Source organism: Cibotium barometz, chromosome 6 (assembly GCF_041138505.1).
Source record: "Cibotium barometz isolate CiBa-2024 chromosome 6, ASM4113850v1, whole genome shotgun sequence".
NCBI lineage: Eukaryota > Viridiplantae > Streptophyta > Polypodiopsida > Cyatheales > Cibotiaceae > Cibotium > Cibotium barometz.
This window is the reverse complement of record NC_141051.1, coordinates 37,694,475-37,717,292: the sequence shown is the minus strand read 5'-3', so window position 1 is coordinate 37,717,292 and position 22,818 is coordinate 37,694,475.

The following is a 22,818-nucleotide window of genomic DNA, read 5'->3' as shown; positions in this document are numbered from 1 at the left end:
CTATCATGTATGGACAAATAATGTGAGCATGCAAAGCATTATTTTTAAAAAAACTGGATAGGGACCCGTTAGAGGAGGTCAGCTACAGTACCGGTCCTTGGCATTTCATGGGAAACAAAGGTGTGTGTGGTGCAAAGTCTTCCTTGAATGAAAGAGTCACCTTGGGATTTAATGCAAGGTTTGCTTAAAATAGAAGGTGGCCTTGGATTGCCTTAAAAAATTCTTCAATTTGCCTCATTTTCAAAAGGGCGCCGTGTGGAGGTGGGGGAGCTCTCTGACATGCCTTGAATTTTTATGAATAATAAAAGGTCTTGGGTTGAACGGGCAGCGCACGCTGGTGTATAAGAAGTGGAGGGGAGCAGCCCATGAAAGAGGAGAAGTAGTACTCGCAGCTCTAATGCAAAAGAGCGCAGCCCGTGAGCGTGAAAGCTACGTGTTCTGTAGCGCTTGTGTTTGTAGAGAGTGTGGAAGAGCTCAGCTCTAAGGTTCTCAAGGAGCTGCGCTGCTCTCTCCATTGGTGTGTAGGAGGGCTCTCAGAATCTCCAGTGGGGGGGACAGTGAGAGCTTGCCATTTTAATATTCACGTAGAGCTCATCGCCCATGTGCGGGAGAGCTGTGTGTTCTGTAGCGCTCAGAGAGAAGCTAGTCAGGTCCATAAGTGTGTGTGGGAGGGGCTCAGCTCTAAAATTCTCAAAGAGCTACGCCATACCCAGAGGACGAGTTCATCGCTTTAATGAATTTAGAGAACTGCGCAATACATGTGCGCAGCCCATGTATGTAGGGAGGAGGGAATGAGCCTTGGGTAATTTTCAGAGTGGTAAATGAGAGCTCGCCTCTTTAAGATTTTCAGAAAGGAGCGCAGCTATTTGTGTAGAAAGCTGCGTAGGTGTAATGTTTGTATTTGCAGAGTGTGTGTGGGGAGAGTTCATTACTCTAAAGCATTAGAGAACCTACGCAGCTGATGTGTATAGGGGATCTATAATTTTAATGTTCTTTGAGAGTGCAGCCCATGTGAGTAAGGGGAGAAGTGTAGCTTTTGTGTGAGAAGGCACCGACTTCAAGGGGACGAGCTCGTTTTCTTTAAAGAGAAGTACCCTCAGAACAGCCCACGGCACTCCAGTTTGGGAAGGGAGGAGAAGCTGCAACGCTACTTGTATGAATAAAGAGAAGGTGCCACGCCTTGAGAGTGCGGATCTCTGTCATGATGACAGCCCATGCAATACAGACTGAAGACCATAAAGTGATTGTGCCTCCTAGTCACACACTGCTTGCCAGGTTGGGAGAATTGAAGTTCCTTACTGATGTTGACTTTTCTTGGGAAACTGAAGTCTTGCATAAAGCTCATATTTGATGGAATGTAACCTTGTTTATGTCAAGTGGTTCTCTCACCACTTTTTCTGTGGTGATCATTTTGCTTACGGCCGTGAGCCTATTTCATAATAAGGGTGCACCCCTGCATGCATATGTATCAATTGAGTAAAGGGTGGCAGATGTTGATGTGCCCATCTCCCCTTGCATGTCTTGATCAAATGTATGTAGGCTTCCCCCCGTTGCTTGAAAAATTGCATGAGGGTAGAGGCAAAGTCTCATGCTTAAGAGGTTAAATGTTGTGTCAGCTCATTGAGAAGTTGACTGGTGCCCCTTTTTCTTGATGTTGGTGTGTACTCCGAACTGTGGAAAGGCATTGCTATAGAGGTGTTCCGTGTCTCTCTGCCTCCCTTCACAGCGTCTTCTAGCTTCTCTGCAGCCGTTGCCGCCTGTACTCTGTAGCTATCACCAGAGCCGCTTCCTCTCGCACAAGGCGGCTACCACACCAGCCCGACTATGTCTCTGCAGAATTACCCGCCAGGCGGCCTTCTTATACAAGGCGGCTGCTCCCCTTCTCTACGCCTGCAGATGCCACGAGCCTTCACTTACCCGAGAGCCTTCTCGCACAAGGCGGCTCCACTTCAGTTCCTGCATGCTCATCTTTATCAAGGCTAACAAGAAATTCATCTATCACAGCATCCATAGTCTCATCCATAGCATCAACATCATTCAAAGTATGCTGGTGTTGCTCTTCTGTCATAGCATCAATCCTGCTCGTGGCTTTCTTAACATTAATGCACATCTGGTCATCCAACTTCAACTCTGGTTCATCATCCTACAGACTTTCTATATCCCACTCATCCCACAAAGGTTTATCATCCAAAGACTCAAAAGCATACTCTTTCACATCACATGCATACCTTTGCTTATGATTCACTTGTACCTCCTCGCATTCTTCCTGTATGGCCTCTTCTTGTGGGCAACCTCATCACTAAGCACTTCCTCATCAATAACCAGGGCATCCATCTCTGCGTCCTCCTCACTGGACGAAGTGTCTTCTGTTCCCTCACTAGTAGTAGTGCTACTAGTCGTGTCATAAATCCTTCCAGCCATGTCCTCCTGTAAATTGTAGCTTTTCTGCCCAACCCCCACCAGTGGAAAATTAGTCACCTGAAACTTCCTACGAGACTTTCGCTTCTGCTTGACCTTTACATCCCCTCCTTCCTTCACTTTACCTTTCTTCTTGCTGGGCCCTGCAGCATCCCTGCTTTCCCTTTCCTGTGGCGTCCGTTTCCCCAAAGGCATCACATCAGCTTCTGTCTCCTTCATCTTCTCTGATAAAAAACAGAAGCAGGAGGGAGCACACACACAAGAGAAGCAAACCCTAATCCATATCCATCAATCATAAAGAAGGAGAGAAGCCATAGTCATCATCTCTCACGCACACACAAAAAGAGAACACAACATAGTGTTATGTCCACACTACAAAGTAAACCTAATGTAATGTCCACACCACACATGACCAGCTGGACGCGGTCATAAACACACCACACGATATCCATCTACCATACTGTCACTCTGTCAGCACCCATGTGCTATCCTCCAGCTGTATACGAGCTTGACATTTCAACACTCCCCCTCAAGCTCGACATGTCCATCTCTAGGACTCCCAATCTAGTACAGAAATACTCGAACTTATCCTTACCAAGTGCTTTGGTAAAGATATCTGCAACCTGCTCATCTGTCTGTACATATGTTAAATCAACATGCCCATCTAGCACTTTCTCTCTGATGAAATGATAGTGGACCTCAATATGTTTGGTCCTGGCATGATAAACTGGGTTGCTAGCAAGCTGAATACTACTCATGTTGTCACAATGAATGACAACTCTCATATCACTCTGTAACCTGACATCATCTAGCAACTTCTTCAACCACGTAGCCTCACATGCAACTATGGCTGCTCCACGATACTTTGCCTCTGTGGTAGATAAAGCAACTGTAGGTTGCTTTTTACTGCTCCAACTCACAGCTCCACTACCAAGGCTGAAAACATAGCCACTGGTAGACCGCCTGTCATATGCACTACCGGCCCAATATGCATCTGTGTATCCATAGACATGCATGTCTTTTCCTGCCTCATAGAAAAGACCATAATGCACGGTAGTTTTGACGTATCTCAGAATACGTCTCACAGCATCCAAGTGAGGTTTACGAGGACTCTGCATAAACTGACTTACCAAACCAACTACATAACTGAGATCTGGCCTCGTAATGGTCATGTAGATAAGGCTACCAACCATTTTCCTGTACATGGTGATATCATCAAGCTCATCACCCAAATCATCCCTAAGCTTCATGTTTTTCTCTAATGGTGTCAACATTGGTTTGCATGCTGTCATACCATACTTTGCCAGCATGTCAAGTGCATATTGCCTTTGCACCAGCCATATACCCTTGCTTGTTCTAATCACCTCAATGCCAAGAAAGAACCTTAAATCACCAAGGTCTTTCATATCAAACTCTTTGCATAAAGAGGCCTTAACCTCATCAATGCCTTTCCCACAATCACCTGTGATAATCAAATCATCAACATAAATGACTATCATCACGATACCATCATGTGTCTTCTTCACATAAAGTGAAGAGTCTGCATTTCCAACCACAAATCCAATACTGACAAGATATCCTGCTGATCTTGTCACTCCAAGCACGAGGTGCTTGCTTCAAACCATAGATTGCTTTCTTTAACTTGCAAACAAAAGTAGGATATTTTGGATGTACATATCCTTCTGGCTATTCCATGTACACCTCTTCTTGTAGTTCACCATTCAAGAAAGCATTTTTTACATCCATTTGATGTAAAGCCCAACCTTTTTGTGCTACTAGTGCAATGATAGACCTCACTGTAGCCATCTTAGCCACTGGGCTGAAAGTTTCATCATAATCAAGACCATAAGTTTGTGCATATCCTTTAGCGACCAGCCTTGCCTTATGTCTCTCTAGGCTGCCATCTGACTTGCACTTTACCTTATACACCCATTTGCAACCAATTGCATTCTTTCCTTGAGGTAACTCAGCCAATTCCCATGTATCATTTTTGTCCAAAGCATCCATCTCTTCATCCATGGCTTTCTCCCATACATGCTCTCCAATAGCCTCTGTATAGCATGTAGGTTCCACATGCTTTACCATAGATGTCATGTATGCATAGTGCATAGCAAAATCTCGATATGTCAATCTTTCAACTGGATATCTGACTCTCTGGGATCTCCGCAATGCATGCGGTTCACTCTGTACACCTGTAACTCTAGCATGTGGTGGCACATATCTGTCCTGCCTAGCACCAGGTGTGCGTAAAACAGGTATGCCGAGCTCCTCATCCAAACTCTCAGAACTAGATGACTCATAACCTGTGATTCCAATTCCTTCAACTTTCTTCTTGTCTTTATCCATAGCACTACTCCCAGTGCTCACACTCTCATGCCTCAAACGTCTCGACCATGGACGTACACTGCTACTCTCAGCTTCTGCTGCTCTGCTGGCCCAGACATAGTAGTAGAACTAGAACTTGCTTGTGGCAAGTTCACAGGCACATCTGCCTCAAGTGAGTCAATGACTCCCTCATCTTTTGCTTTGTACCAACTAGCAAGCTCATCAAACACCACATCTCGTGAGATGACTACTTGTCTAGTTTGAGGGTTATAACATTTGTAGGCCTTTCGATCCTGTGCATATCCAACAAATACACATTTCTCTGCCTTAGGATCCAACTTCCGTCTTCTTTCGTTAGGCACATGGACATAAGCTACGCATCCAAATACTTTAAGATGTCCAATGTCTGGCCTATAACCAGTAAGCCGCATCTCTGGCGTGCTTCCATGAATGGCTGCTGTAGGTGTTTTGTTCAGGATATACACTGCAGTAGCACACGCTTCTGCCCAATAGTAATCTGGCATGTGTGAGGTGAAAAAAAGAAGAAAGAACCTGCCTCTATAGCTCTTCCACCTCCCAAACTTGGAAAAACTACCACGAACGTGAAAAGATGCAGGGGGAAGAGAGCTTGAGCTCTTGCAAGCACACACACACACACTCACAAAACCCTAATAGAGAACACACAAGGTGAGAGGCTGAAAATCTTCTTCTTCTCTACTCAACACTCAACACACCATATACAAGATAAGAGTACACATAATATGAAAGGTACTCAACCAATACACGGGTTCTCTATAGTGTGAACCCGACTAAATGAGCTGGCGCTATAACTATTCCAGTCTCTAGAATGGCTGTCACACAGCCTGTCATCCCACTGGCCGCATATCTCCCATGATCTCACCAACCATGCCAGTGGTGTAAGTGTGGGGCCTATCCCCCAGGCGGGTCATCATCAGTGTCCACCGCCTCACTAGATGAGCTCGATATCTCAACAGAACGGGGCACCACCAGCAGCCACCCACCGGCTGGAACACTCTCTCACCATTCGCCACCCACCCACACCATAAGACAGCTCAGAACCACAACGAACAGATAATCATTCAACAAAAAACATATACAGCATCAACCATGTACAAACTCAGCAAATACACCAAAGACCAGGACTCTGGCCAGGATTTACTGCACCAAGGGAATACACCCTTGCGTCTGACGACCAAGCCTCTGTTTCCCGGTACCTGTAATCTCCAGAGGGTGCCCACACCAGCAATCCTTCTTCACTTTCTCTGTAGCCTGGCTACTCTCTGTCTGCTGCTACCTGCCAATGTCGTAGGCGAGCCCCACTGTCTCCAGCCCACACATCAGCACCTCTTACACACAAAAAACCCAAGGCTCCCTCTCTGGTCGGCATCCACGCTCTGCCTGCAATCATCGCCCACACAAGACCAGCTACTCTCTCTTCAGAAGGCGCCCACACCAGCTAACCTTCACTCAGCAGCTCCCACTCTCTGTATGTCGTGACCAGCAGCTTCACCAACCACTAGAGCCTCACACAATCCTCAGCACCACGAACTACTGCTCACCGCAGCATCCTCAGATATCTAGCCCAAGCCACATCTTCTCAGTCCCTTCCTAACAGCAGCCCTCTCTGCTGCTTCAATCAAATGCCCACACTAGACATTACCCAAGGCCCACACCGGCCTGATTCTTTACCTGCATTCAACTTTCTTCAAAATCACCAGAGCCGCCTCAGCACTTCTACTGCAAGGTGGCAACTCTCTTAATCTCTATCTGTAGTTCACCTTCAACTCAGCCAGCCGTCGCCTCTCCACAGTCACACAAGCCACTACCCATCACCTCTGCAGACCCACACGAGCCCGTCTCTGCCCTGCCTTCAAAGCGACCAACCTTCTCTTTTTTCACACCTACGCTTCATCTCCCACGTAGCCCTTCTGGAGGCCTCCACCACCTCTCGTTGCAGCATGGCGTAGCCCAGTTGCTTGCGACTCCTCTATGCTCCTCAGCTCTTCACACGGAGGGCTCAGCCAATCTTCACGTCGGCTGCTCTCCTCTCAGTCCACTACTGCTTCCTTCGGCCCACGAGCACATCAGCAAAGGCGGCTCCTCTCGCACCTGCACTCCAGACCGCCTTGAGGCCTCGGACTCCCCCTTCTGTTGCAGCCCACTCGCAAAGGCGACGATCCCCCTTGGCTCTCCCTGGCGTCACTTTTCTGCAGCTTTGTAGCTACGCCCCAGAGGGTCCTCTCGTCTGCGCCAGCCACTCTCACATGCGGCTCTCCTTTGCCCGTCTGTAGCGCACTCTCCCTCTCTTTTCCCTTTTGCGCCTCTGGCTGCACACAGTCCTCTCTCTCAAGGCGGCCGCTTCCTCTCTACGCCTCTAGCCTTTTCTGCATCAAGCGCCCACGACTCCTTCTTTTTTTTTCCCCCGCACGGCTCCCAGGCCTCTCCTCTCTCTTCTCAACACGCCGCCTCCCCTTCTTTCACGCCCTCCAGCTCTCCACAAGCTTCTCGAAGCGCTGCTGGCCGCCACCTTGAACTCCACGTGGTTTTGTTATTGGGCCATGTGACATATTTAATATTTTTTTAAAAAGCCTCCAAACCACATAATGATGGCCACCCACAAATGCTAAAAGAGCCCCTTCTCCTTATACTTTTTCCAGAAGATACGGCGCCCATAATTTCCAAATAAATGCAAGAGTTGCCCGCCGTCTTCATCAGCATCATTACCACCAAGCCCATCAATTTCCAGTCGGTGCCCTCCATTAGTAACCACCCGTACACCACACAATTGCCATAAAACTCTAGATCTCCAGCGTCTGCTCCGGAAAACAAAACACGTGCATATTCTAGCTTTCTGCCAAACCACTCGGCCTGTACACTTGCCAGGGCATTCAGGGCAAATTTTATTCACACACCACACGTACCATATGTACTCTGACCAAAAACACCTTTCAGATTTTAGCCTGACAGCATGCTCTTTTCATTGAGCATTGCCCTTCACCACCTCCATCTATTCTCAAACATTTAATCCAACAGCCATATTGCTTTTCTACAAGAGCCTTGAAATCCATGAACTTTTCCAACACTTCACTCTTCTCTCTCAGAAAGTATATCCATGTCATCCTGCTGAAATCATCTATAAATGTCACATAGTATAGACTGCCTTTGATAGATGGGTTTTGTGGAGGACCCCATACATCACTGTGTACTATCTCAAGTGGCCTGTTACTCATATTTCCTTCTCTAGGAAACCTCAACCTTGCCTGCTTTCCAAACTGACAGGCTTCACAAACATGCATATGTCCATCATATTTGAATCTAGGCAATCCATTGACAATGCCTCTTGTTTGCATGTTCTTTAATCTCTGTATATTGACATGTCCAATCCTCTTGTGCCACATATCAATATCCTACACAATCCCATTGCTCTTTGAAAACATGGCTAAGCTCAATTCTGGTATGCCTGCATCCAATTTGAACAACCTTCCTTCCTTCTTACCCTTGGCAATCAATCTACAGCCATGCTTAAAGTCTTCCACAAAACAGCCATTCTCATTGAATCTTACTTGTAGTCCCTACTCAACCATTTGGCCTACTGATGCCAAATTCTTTGTAATGGATGGTACATATAGCACTTCTGACATATTCTTCACATTTCCATCATGCATCCTCAAAGGCACACTGCCAACATGTGTTATAAGATGCTGAGTATCATCTCCTGTGAACCACATAACCATTTGTATCCAATGGTTGCATCTTCTCAAACCACTCACCATGACATGTCATGTGGTTTGAGGCACCCGAATCCATATACCATGACTCATCTCCAGCATTCTGAGAATCCATTGTCCCCATAATGTGCTTCATTGCAAAAAGATGATTTGAACTCCCATCATTGTTACTAGTAGATGCATAATTTCCATGTTGTGCTCTTCCATTCCTGACATCATTCTGCTTTTTGTAACAATCTTTTGCCATATGTCCAAGTTTGCCACAATAGTGACATTCAATCCCATTCAAATTTTATTGAGGACCTTGCCATCGTCCTCTACCACGAGCACCTGTTCCAACTCTCCCCCTATGGGATTGAAATCCACGACCTCCACGTGATCCAAATGATGACTGTGAATTCTGAAAATTCTGATTTGATTGTGGTTGAGTAGACCTGTCATTCCAACCACGTCCTCCACGGCCTCGAGGAGTAAATCTCCCCCTGCCTCGAAAGCCTCTAGATGAGTAAAAAGCTTGATTCCTTGCATGCTCATCATTACTGGATGAGGATGCACCACCTGTAATATTCATACCACCAAGTCCAAGCTTCAATTCTTCCACAATTAGCAATGACACAAGCTCATTAAAGTCTGGCATTCCTCCCAACCTTACTGAGATGGAAGTGTCAAAAGATTTGTATTCTTTGCCTAAACCACGCAATGTGAGAGCAACCAAATCATCATCATCCATTGGGGCATGGATTGACGACAAGGAATCTGCATAACCCTTGATTTCCTGAACATACTCCTATTCCTTCGTGCTACACTGTGAATCTGTTGCTTTAGTTGTATCTTCCTTGCACCAGTGTCTGTCTCATACATTCGGCACAATATACCCCATGCTTCTTTCGGTGTATCTGCATCTTGGATGTGAATAAGCAAGGCATCTGTTACACATATTGGAAAGTAATGCAACACTTTCGACAACCGCTCTACCCATTGCTTGTGAGCCAGCAAACTGAGCATTATTTGGTTGAGGAGGTAGGAATGGCTCCGGGTCTTCATCCGACACGAGACTCCATAAACCTTTGCCTTTCAAAAAACTCTTCATTCGAAACTTCCACACTTGAAAGTTAGTTCTGTCAAGCTTCTCTCCAACAATTTGTATCGGACCATCTCCCATGTTGGCAAGGTAGTAGATGTACCCCTTTGATCACAATGTATGAAGTACCTGTAATGCTCCAAATCTCTCCAAATCACATCAAATGATTGAAATATATGTGCTTTTGGATCCCTCAATGCTTCATCAACAATGTATACTCGATCAAGGTTGAAAACAAATGATACTTCTTCACAAAAAATTTTCTGGTTTTTTTTCTCGCCAGAGAACCAGTCAAAGATCTTGCTCTAATTCCTTCAAATCTTGTTCAAATTTGATGTTTATGCATTCATTGGCTTCATAACACATTGCTCCAACATATCCTAGAAGGGTTTGATCAAATTCTTCAAGGTTAATGAGAACCACCAATTTTTGTAGCTCCCTGGTTTGCCTTTTTCTGCATATGTCAGGTACCACCTCTCACTAAAAATGCTCTATCTCCTTCAAATCTTATCCAAATTCAAAACTTTTTGAATCAAAAGTTTAGCAACTCATAGGAATATACTTGTACCAAAGGAATTAGGCCAATTTGATATAGACAAGGATTAATGCCTTGATTAATAATGCTCTGTTTCTGGACAGACTTTCTGCAAACCTGCACACCTCTGATAAATGACTTCAATGAGCTCCAAATACATCAAATGAGCTGCAACCAATCTTCACAATGCCTTAGCAATGTCTTTGCTAAACTCCCCAAGCTTTGAATGGCATCAAATGGAGTAGTAATGAGTGAATTAGACCAAAAAGTATTCAACCTGTCCAAGAACCTGCACAGAGATGCGCCGCCTGCTCCAGAGGGTTGTAGAAGAGGGGCAATTCACATTTGAGTTGATAGGTCTCTTAGCAATGACCTAATCTATCATGGGTATAAAGGGCAAGCTCCAATTTTGAGTAGAATTGCCACATTTGATCCTCCACGGGGCATGTATTCTCTGGTTTGCAGGAGTCAAAAAAACCAGAATTTTTCTTTCACAAATCTCCTGAAATACATCAATGTTTCATGCAATAGTTTGCTCCAGTGTTGCTAATACATGTGCCCTTTCACAATACATGAGAACCTCTGTGTTTCCTTTGTATTTTCCCCAATACATTTGACAAAATACATTCCTTCACAAGCTTTCCATGAAAGCTTCAAAACCAGAAATTTTCTCCTTGCTTTATGCACTTCAATCTTCACTGAACTTGCTCTTTGGCACCTGCAATCCGCTCAAGGGAATTTTGCTACTCTTACCAGTTAGGCCAAGCTTCAGATCTGTAAACCGAGGTGAGCTCCACAGCTTTCTTTTGCTCCACAGCTTCAATGGAAATCTTCACAGCTTCTTCTTCTTCTTCCCTCTTCTCACACTCACTCTCACAACACAACTAATGAGCTCTAGGCTCTGATACCATGATAAAAAACAGAAGCAGGAGGGAGCACACACACAAAAGAAGCAAACCCTAATCCATATCCATCAATCATAAAGAAGGAGAGAAGCAAACCCTAATCCATATCCATCAATCATAAAGAAGGAGAGAAGCCATAGTCATCATCTCTCACACACACACAAAAAGAGAACACAACATAGTGTTATGTCCACACTACGAAGTAAACCTAATGTAATGTCCACACCACACATGACCAGCTGGACGCGGTCATAAACACACCACACGATATTCATCTACCATACTGTCACTCTGTCAACACCCATGTGCTATCCTCCAGCTGTATACGAGCTTGACATTTCAACATTCTCAAGGGTGACCACATCTATCACCTTAGCTTTACCTTTCTCTTCATTTGTCAATCCACTGGTCCCTGCTTCACTTCTAATTTCAATTCCATAATCATTTGCCCTGTTGGGAATCTGAGAGGGTAAGGGATACATATCACCCCCTATTCGCTGAGGCTTATCACAGTCTGTACTTAGATGTCCAAGTTCACCACAATTCCAACATGTAGGAATAAACCGTCTACCCCTGCCAAAACTACGGCCACTTCCATAGCCTGCTGTCTGACCTTCAACCCCTTCCTGATTATTGTTACCATATTATAGTAGTGATGTGTGTGAACACACTTAGGACCGCCGGGGCACTTTTTCCCTCACTAGGAGGTTTTTTCCCCCGTGCATTGTATATACTCCTATTATCTTCTAGGGCTTGTAATCTTTCATTTTTGGCACTCATAATACACTACTGTGTTGTGCTCAAGCTTCCTCATCTTCTTGAAGTTGTGTGTGCATTCCTGCAACCCTAATTCCAACAATTGGTATCAGAGCAGGCTTCCTCCTCCCGGGCAGCATCACCGGCACCTGCCGCTTCATCTCCTCCGATTGCGACGAGGTTTCACGAGCGTCTGCAGGTTAGTATATGCCGTGGGAAAGCCCGTAGGACTAGGTCGTTTCAGAATTTTGATCTGAAGTCATTTCGCCCTCCGTTTTTGCATTCCAAGTACTGCGCAGGCAAAATCGTCCTACTGTGCAGATTTTCGGTCAAGATTAAAATCTGCAGGACAGGTGCCCATTCGTCTGTTTTGGGCTGTGCTACATAGCACAGGTCGATTTTATACAGTTTTACCTCTTACAGACAGCATTTACATCTAGTAGTACAGTCATTGGCCATGGCTGACAACAATGATGTATTCCGCATGTTGGCTGCTGAGGATAAGTTGGATGGCACCAACTATCCATTGTGGGCATATATGATGCGACATGTATTGGTAGCAAAGGCGTTATGGAACATTGTGCAGGGTATTGATGCACGTCCTATTGTGGCTGGGAATGCTGCAAACACATCAGAAACAGGTACTGTTGATGATGGTGCAGGCACAAGTGCTGTAGCAGCTGTTCGAGAACCACCACTTTCAGCAGAGCAGATTCGTTGGGATGGTAGAGATGCGCAGGCTCATGCCTTGATTGCGCTGTCTGTCAAACGTACCATTATCCCACATATTCGCTCCTGCAGGACTTCTAAGGATGCTTGGGATGTACTTGCCACATTGTATCAGGCAAGAAATGAGGCTCGTGTTGCTTATCTCCGAAAACAGTTGGAGAGTGAGCATATGAACGAAGGTGATTCTATGGATAGCTTTTTGACAAAGATCAAGGATTTCAAAGGGCAGCTCATTTCTGCAGATGAAATCCTGTCAGACAGTTCACTTGTGCAGACTGTTTTGAATGGTCTACCAGATTCTTATCAGGGTTTTGCTTCCACTCTTCGCTTGATGATGAAAGGCAATCCCAATGCCTTATCATTTGAGGAGTTAGTTTCTGTTTTGCTGCAAGAAGAACAGTCAAGGCAAAACAGGAATATTATGCGTGTCGCAGATCAAGCTTTCGTTGCTAGTCAGAGAAGCGGGAAAGGTAAAGCTGGCTTTTCTTCTAGTAAGCAGAAATCTGCAAATGCTGCGCAACCAAAGAAGGAAGACAAAGATGAGAAGAAGGGTGACAAACAGAAGACATTTTGCAAGTACTGTAAGGGAAATGATCATGTCATCAAAGCGTGTCCTAAGCTGGCTGCGAAAGAGGCTAAGAAGAAAGAGGCTGGTATGGCTGTTGCAGATGCCTCTCCTTCTAACAATGAATCTGCTAATGTTGTGCAAGATACAGAATGGGCATTCAATGCGCAGTGCAGTTATGACCCATCTTTGCATGACACATGTATGTCTGCAGTAGATTCAGATGTATGGTACTTTGACAGTGGTGCCACTAAGCATATCACCTCGCAGCGCAGTTTATTCACTTTCCTTGAGTCTGCTCCCACAGGGAATACTGTCACTTGTGCCAATAACTCCTCTTATCCCGTTAAAGGAGTTGGACAGATTGTGCTGAATGTTGCAAATTGCAACACCTTTACACTTTTTGATGCATTGTATGTGCCAGGGATCAAAAAGAATCTGCTGTCAGTCTCCGCATTTGCCAAAACAGGTTTGGTTGTAAAATTTGTGGATGACAGATGTACTGTTCATGATCTCTCTTGTGGTGACATCATTGTAGCATCTGGTTCACTATGTCGAGGGCTGTATAAGCTCAATATGGATGGCAAATGTGTAGAGGATTCAGCATGTGCTATTATGGATACGCAGGCTATTTCAGATGCAAAACTGTGGCATGCACGTTTTGGTCATCTGAATTTTGCAAGTTTGCTGCGCCTGCAGAAATCTGAAATGGTGTCTTCTTTGCCTAAGCTTGAGGCACCTGTCAAGCATGTTTGTGAGGGTTGCATATTGGGTAAAATGCAGCGTGCTTCCTTTCCCAAAGATGGATCAGTGAGAGCTGAACGCAGATTGCAGCTTGTTCACAGTGATGTTTGTGGTCCCATGCAAACTCCATCATTTGGAAACTACCTTTACTTCGTGACTTTCATTGATGATTTTACCAAGCATGCATGGGTATATCCTTTGAAGGCAAAGTCCGAAGTGTTTTTGTGCTTCAAACAGTTTTTGGTTATGGCTGAAAATGTGTCAGAAAGTAAGATGGGCACCCTCCGTTCAGATCGAGGGGGGGAGTATATGTCTTCAGAATTTAATGCATTTCTGGCTGAGCGTGGGATAAAACACCAATGTACAGTGCCGTATACACCACAGCAAAATGGTGTGGCTGAGAGAAAAAACAGGTCTCTCATGGAAATGGCAAGATGTATGGTTAAGAGTCAAAGTCTACCACATGGTTTTTGGCTTGAGGCTGTCATGTGTGCCACTTATGTACTAAACAGGTGTCCCACCAAAGCATTACAGGTTGTCACTCCATATGAGGCTTGGCATAGCCGCAAGCCATCTGTTGGCCATTTACGTGTTTTTGGTTGCCTGGCATATGCATTAGTGCCTGTGCAACATCGCAGAAAATTGGATGACAAAGCTGTCAAATGTATTTTTGTTGGATATAGTGCTGAGAGCAAAGGCTATCGTTTGTATCATCCACAGACAAAGCGCATTTTGGTTAGCCGTGATGTTGTATTTGTGGAAGATGCAGTTCAGCCCTTGGTTTCATGTACTAAGGAGACAGATATCAGCTCACGTGATGTCTATGATACATTGTTGCCTCTTTTCAGTGGTGCACAGTCAAGTGCAATACCTCATGAGGCAGTTTTTCAGCCTATGCAGGTTTTAAATGATGGCACAGATCAGCCTATATCTGATGTAGATGTGCATGATGCACTTGAGGATGAGAGACAAGAGATTGAGGGCTCTAGGAATATGCCTAGATGGCTGGTGCAGACTTTGAGTGACAGCAAGTTGGATGCCCCTTTGTCTAGTCGCACTCGTTCTGGCTCTCATGGTGCCTCTTATGCGTCAGATTGTTATGCATTGGCTGTTTCTAGTATGTGCGATGAAAGTGAGCCTGTTTCATTTGATGAGGCACAAAGTTCAGAAAATTGGATGGCTGCTATGCAAGCAGAATACGATGCTATTATGAAGAATAGTACATGGTCTTTATGTGACTTGCCCCCTGGCAAGAAGGCCATTGGCACTAAGTGGGTATACAAATTGAAGTGTAAGCCTGATGGCACAGTGGATCGCCATAAGGCTAGGCTTGTTGCAAAAGGTTATGCTCAAGAAAAGGGCATTGATTTTGATGAGACTTTTGCTCCCACATGTCGTATGACCACTGTTCGTAGCATCTGTGCATTAGCAGCTCATAATGGTTGGAATGTACATCAGCTGGACATAAAGACTGCGTTCTTAAATGGAGATTTGCATGAGGAGGTGTATGTATCGCAGCCTCGTGGTTTTGTTCAAAGAGGGCAGGAAAACAAAGTGTGCAGGTTAAAAAAGGCTTTATATGGTTTAAAGCAAGCTCCACGAGCTTGGTATGAAAAAATACATGCATATTTGACTGCACATGGGTTTCAGAATAGTCCAACAGAAAGCACTTTGTATGTTAAACGTGTGGATGGTGTACATCTAATCATTGCTCTCTATGTCGATGACATGCTGCTCACAGGACCAAATCAGAGTCATATTGCTGATTTTAAGGCTGATTTGAATGCCTCTTTTGAGATGTCAGATTTGGGGCATTTGCATCATTATTTGGGGATACAATTTAAGCAGTGTGATGGAGGTATTGCTTTGTGTCAGACAAAGTATATTGAAACATTGTTGCGGAGATTTGGCCTTGAAGACTGCAAGCCTATTGCTACTCCAATGGAGACAGGTTTGAAGTTGAGTCTTCATGATGCTGGAGATCACTTTGATGTCACACTCTATCAGACAGCTGTTGGTTGCCTCATTTATGTATGCATTACGAGGCCAGACATTCAGTTTGCAGTCTCACAGGTGAGCAGATTTATGCATAGCCCAGGCATTAAGCATTGGCAGGCAGTGAAGCGTATCTTTCGCTATTTGAGTGGTACTCGGCATCTTGGGTTGTTTTATCCCAAGGGGGGATCATTGCCGCCAGATTTACATGCTTTTTCAGATTCTGACTGGGCTGGTTGTTATGACACACGCGTGTCCACGAGTGGTTTTTGCTTCATGCTTGGAAGCTCATGCATATCATGGTTGAGCAAGAAGCAGCCTACTGTGGCCACTTCTAGTTGTGAAGCTGAGTACAGGGCAGCTTTCACAGCTACGGTTGAGTGTGTGTGGCTCAGACGCCTTATGGCTGATTTGGGTGTTGGGCAGCCATCTGCCACCACCATCTTCACTGACAGTCAGAGCGCATTGGCAGTTGCGCGAAAACCCAGTGTTCCATGCTCGTACGAAGCACATTGAGGTGCACTACCATTATGTCAGGGAGAGACTCTCTGCAGGAGAGATCAGTTTGGCTTATGTGCCAACACAGGATAACCTTGCAGACCTTTTCACAAAGGCTCTGCCTCGTGAGAAGTTCGAAGCTTTTCGCAAAGCTTTGGGCTTACTCCCTTTTGTGGATTCGTCCACATAGCTAGACACTTCCCTATACATGAGTGCTAGCTCTTGTTCACCGCATCACTCCAGGGGGGATTTGTTATCATATTATAGTAGTGATGTGTGTGAACACACTTAGGACCGCCGGGGCACTTTTTCCCTCACTAGGAGGTTTTTTCCCCCGTGCATTGTATATACGCCTATTATCTTCTAGGGCTTGTAATCTTTCATTTTTGGCACTCATAATACACTACTGTGTTGTGCTCAAGCTTCCTCATCTTCTTGAAGTTGTGTGTGCATTCCTGCAACCCTAATTCCAACAATTATAGCCTCTGCCTCGGCCACGTCCACCACCTGTGTTCTCCATCATTTTCAAACTCAGATTCTTCATACAATCCACCATTTGCCTCATGTCCTGTTTAAGCCCTTCATCAGAAGCTATAACAGCTGTAGGTACCACCATTTACCTCATGTCTTGTTTAAGCCCTTCATCAGAAGCTATAACAGCTGTAGGTACCACCATTTACCTCATGTCCTGTTTAAGCGCTTCATCAGAAGCTATAACAGCTGTAGGTACCACCTTTATCCCCTGTGGTGTGACATTATTCACCTGAGCTTCTGTCGGTTGCACTCTTTCCAACACGGTTCTCATCGGTACTGCTTCTACCCTTCTAAGTTCAGGCCTTACTGCCACTGGAACCATCCCTAGCTGGTTCATCCGTTGCAATTTCCAATCCTTTGATTTGGCTATCTCCACCGCATCCTCATAAGATCTGGGCTTCTTTAATTCAACCTTCCAGTGAATGCCTTCCTTCAATCCTGCAATAAAACGATCCTTCTTCATCATGTCCGGAGATACCTGTTCCTCCCCCAAAGCCCTGCACAAATCTCCCCAGCAAAGAGAATTTCTTCACATAATCATCAATTGGCTCCAATTCGCCCTATATCAACCCCTGCACTTCATGCTAAACTCTATCTGGATCCTCAATCTTCTTGAACCTGTTCAAAAGTGTAGTCTTCAATCCATCCTCAGTCATTGGAATGCATGGCTCAGCATCCTTTAACGACTCTTCAAAAGTTCTGGACCATGCTCTTGCATCCCCCTTCAAGCAGATGCTCAGCAATCGCAATACCTGTGCTGGTTCGTTGATACGGTCGCTTATGCATGCAACCTCCATCCTTTCAAGGAAATCTGCCACATCTTCATTAGGACCACCAAAAAACTCCGGATACGACATCATTTTAATCCCCAAGCTTCACTTCAAATCCCAAGAAAAACACTGGAAACACTTTCCTTCAATCTCTTACTCTGGGGCATACACCCTCGTAGGCAAGAGAAATATACCTAAGCTCTCCTCTGTGGAGGCACCAGAAAGCATGTGAGGTGAAAAAAAGAAAAAAAGACCACGCCTCTATAGCCCTTCACCTCCCAAACTTTGAAAATACCAACATAACGGAGGCACCACCAGCCACCTGCTGGAACACTTCTCCCGGTTCACCACCCACCCACACTAGAAAGATAGCTCAAAACCACGATAGACAAATGATCATTCATCAAAAACATACACAGCACCATCCACACCATAACACTTTGAGAAATCTAGTCCCAACTTCACCACACTATAAACAAACTCAGCAATTACACCAAAAACCAGGACTCTGGCCAGGATTTACTGCCAAGGGAATTACACCCTTGCGTTTGACAACCAAGCCTCTGTCTCCCGGTCTCTGCTCTCTTTAGAGGGTGCCCCACCAACAACCCTCCTTCACTTCCTCTGTAGTAGCCGGCTACTCTTTGTCCAGCTGCTACCTGCCAAGTGCCGTAGGCAAGCCCCACTTGTCTCCAGCCCACACATCAGCACCTCAACTGTAGCCAACACAAAACACCCAAGGCTCTCTCTCTCTCTCTCTCTCTTTCTCTGGTCAGCATCCACTCTCTGCCTGCAGTCACCACCCACACAAAAACCGACCACTTCTCTCTCTTCAGAGGGCGCCCCACCAGCAACCCTCGACTTCAGCAGCTCTCTCTCTGTGTCTCACGACCAGCATCAACGTTAACACCAGAGCCTCTGGAGCTCGTCAGCTCCTCTTGCTCTTCACACTGTAGCTCCCTTCGCTAGACTGCTTCACATCTCCAGCCGCTGCCTGTATCACCAACCCAACACCAGCCCAAGCCACATCACCCATGTGGCTTCCTCTACGTCTAGCCACAAACCAAGAAAGGCCACCCTCTCTGCTCTGTCACCCAAAGTGTCGGCTACCCAAAGTGTCGGCGTCTTCCAGCTTCTCTGCGTCTTCCAGCTTCTCTGTAGCCGCCAGTCATCGCTTGTCCTCTGCAGCTATCACCAGAGCCGCTTCCTCTCACACAAGGCGGCTACCACACCAGCCCGACTGTGTCTTTGCAGAATTACCCCCACAGGTGGGCTTCTTATACAAGGTGGCTGCTCCCCTTCTCTACGCCTGCAGATGCCACGAGCCTTAACTTACCCGAGAGCCTTCTCGCACAAGGCAGATCACGTCGGTACTACAGCCCTCAGCTTTGCACAGCCACTCCAGCGCGACCCTTCCTCTGTCACACCTGGACTCGACTTTTTTGAAGCGGCCACCTTCATTCTCTTCGTGTCTTCGCCAGCCTTCCAGACGTCTACGCTGGCAGCGTACAAAGCTTCCATGTGGCTATTTCAAGTTGGCCACATAATATTATTTATTCTTTTTTTAAAGCTTCAATTATGGCCACCAATGCTTCAATGGCCCCTCCTTCTCCTTGCTTCATCTGAACATGCGGCGCCCACACTTTCCAAACATGACAAGAGTTGCCCACGGCCTTCCATCAGTTGCACCACAACTTACCAAAATACGACCATTGCCCATGCTCCAAAGGCGGCCTCTCTTTCGAATCGGTCGGTGCCCAACCACCCGCACACCACACTGCTGCAATAAAAAACTTCCAAATCTCCAGCATCTGCTCCCAAAAAAAACAACACGCATACCAGCTCAGTGCAAAACCATTCAGTCTGTACATTTGCCAGGGCATTCAGAGCAAAGCTTATTTGCAAACTATGCATCTATGTACACTAGCTCAAAACACCTTTCAGATTTTTGCCTGACACCTGTCATGTCATGTATGGGGCACATATATGTGTGAGCAAGGTAGACGGAGCTTAGGATATCATGGAATTAGAATGGTTGAAGGCTAAGGTTATTACATGATGTGAATGGATGAATGTAAAAGGGAGTCAATGGTCCAAAAGCAGGCACATGGAAAGTGCAAGTGGGCATTTATGAACACATGGATGGCACAAGTGTACATGGAACATGTGGATGAGAGCTATAAATGGATGTAACAAAATCATTCTCTTAATGCAAAAACGTGAATATGTGATTAGGCCTATTCCATATCTTGTTTATCTTCATTATTGTCAACATTATGCTCTTTCTTCTTCCATCTTTTCTCCACCATAGCTCACACATTCCTTAGTTATGCACTCATATTCTCCTCAAATCCAACAATCTTCTTGTTGATGAGTTCCTATTGATGAGGCTTCAATGGATGGATGTAAATGGTGTCTCAGGATAGGTTCACATGGTGTCTTAGGATGAGTAGATGGTGTTGGGTACTTTGACTTTGAATGGGTTTAGATGGTGTATCTTAATAGAAATCATCTTGTTTATCAATTCCATTGATGAGGCTTTAGTGAATGGGTGTTAATGGTGTCTCAGGATGGGTTTAAATGGTAATGAAACTTTTACTCATTGGGCCTATTGGATAAGGCTTTAGTGGATGGGTTTAGATCAGCATCACCATGAAACATTTCATCACCATGAAACATTTCAGCCCCAAAATGTTTCACCTCAAAACGGGGTAGGAAACGCTGAAACACCCCTCAACAAGTTCTTATTGAAATGCTCGATCAAAATGGCTATACACACACACATAAATATATACACACATATATACATACATACATACATACATGCAAGCACTCACTATAACACAACCCCCCCAAAGATGGGTCGAAAATGATGCATTTTTAAATAGGTGTCATTTAGGTGATGACGACCATCGTATAAATGACAAAACATTTTTAACAAATAAGTTCATCGTATATGCGACACACTGTGGCATCACATGGTACATCGAGTAAAGACGGTTTATTATACATCGCAAACTAACTTTTTGTAGTGGCATCACTTAGGTGTCCGTGTGTTTTAAAAAAATAGATCAGTCTTACAAATTTTTAGAAGTGATCTATTTTGAGAGAGAGAGAGAGAGAGAGAGAGAGAGAGAGAGAGAGAGAGAGAGAGAGAGAGAGAGAGAGAGAGAGAGAGAGAGAGAGAGAGAGAGGATTGCCACCATCGCATTGCACCTCCTACTCCCCACCGTGCTACCACCGCTACAACATACTCCGGCCTAGAGGGCGTACACAATGAGAAATGCCTCTCCTTGTCTCCTATGCAAGGTCACTATAATCGTCTCTTAAAAGGCCATCTATGTAACTAATAAGTTTAAGAAGGTAGAAAATTGTGACAAGGCCTTGGACTATGAGAGAGAGAGGGAGGTGTGCATGTGGGATGTGTGTGTGTGTGTGTGTGTGTGTGTGTGTGAGAGAGAGAGAGAGAGAGAGAGAGAGAGAGAGAGAGAGAGAGAGGTGTGCATGTGTGTGAGAGAGAGAGAGCGGTGTCTGTGTGAGAGAGAGAGGAGAGAGCGGTGTGTGTGTGAGAGGAGAGAGGAGAGAGGGATGTGTATGTGTATGTGTTAGTATGTGTTAGTGTGTGAGAGGAGAGAGGAGAGAGGGATGTGTATGTGTATGTGTTAGTATGTGAGAGAGAGAAGAGAGCGGTGTGTGTGTAAAGAGAGAGAGAGAGAAAAAGAAAGAAATTTGTATTAATGTCTTCAAAAGGCCAAAACGACGACCTATGAGACCAAAATGTTCCAACATGACCATGGAACACATCATCATGGTATTGAAAGTAAAACTAAAATAAAATATCCTTGAAAAAAAGACACAGAGCCTCATGCTCTCACATCAACCAAGAATATCTCTCATAGGGTGCTGCAAAATGGTACCCAATATGTAGTGACACTGATGAGACAGGGCGGGAGAACTTCCTCCAATGGTGGGAAATGATGACTCTCATCCTCTTGAGGTGACATAAGCATGTGCGTGGACGCTATGTCAGGGGCACCAAGCTTTGCATAGCTTGGTGGCTCTGTCTAGTATCACTCCTGTCGGGCAGGCTCCTGCATCAACTTGAAGGGAAGGGACATTGGGTGGATCTGCTCTTAGGGCTCTAATCTAGAAGAAGTCAGTGAGAGCTCTCTGTGCTAGTCCTCGGGTGGTGGGTGCAGCTAATCTGTGCCATAATAGGGATTCCTTGTGTCTACGGAGCTCTAGAAGAAATAGCTCCAAACATATTTGGTCTGTAAAATCCATGATCCTAGAGAGTGGTCCAAATCCCTCTCGGAAGAGGCAGTGGAACCTCCCCCTGATCTCATAGTATACTAGGCAGCATTAGCATATATAATGAGCCTCTATGTTAGCCTTTGTATTGTTGAGATATCGAGCTCAACTAGTGCTACAGCAAACATTGATGACCCGCCTAGGTGATAGCTCCCCCATCTACACCACTGGCATGGTTGGTGAGATTATCGGTGATATGCAGCCAGTGGGATGATAGGCTGTGTGACAACCATTTTGGATTACTAGAGACTGGCATAGTTATAGTGCTAGCTCATTTACTCGGGTTCATATTATGGACTGATCCTTGTATGTTGTAGTAGTTGAGTACTAACCCATATAGTGTGTACTCTTATCTTTATGTTATGTTGGTTGAGTAGAGAAGAAGAAGATAGAAGAAAATTCAGCTATCCATCTCTCTCTTGTGTCTTGCTCTCTCGTGTGTGTGTGTGTTTGCTTGCTAGGGTTTGAAGCTCTCCCTCTCCCCCACATTCTCTTTACGGTATCAGAGCCTGGCTTGTGTGAGAGATAAGGAGGCAAGCAAGAGGCAAGAATAAGCAAGGAAGGAATCGGTACTACACGGGTAAGATCACTATCATCTCTTTCCCCTTCTTGGTTTAGGTACAACATCCCCTTAGTAGCTTTGGGAGCTACACATCTTCGATTGATGAGATGTCTTTGCGGGAGCGGAGCTACAAGACAAGTATTCAATCCTATTGGACAATATTTTTTAAGCCAGATTCGCATTACGGGCGCATTACGGGCCTCATTTCGTCATTGCAAGGAGGGTATTTTCAATAGTTTTCTGGAAGTTTTGGTAGAGAACTATTTCTGCTCAAAATCTAGTTATCGCAGTGCAGCAGTGCATTTTGGAAGTGCAGACAGGGTTTGCACATGTATTGTTGA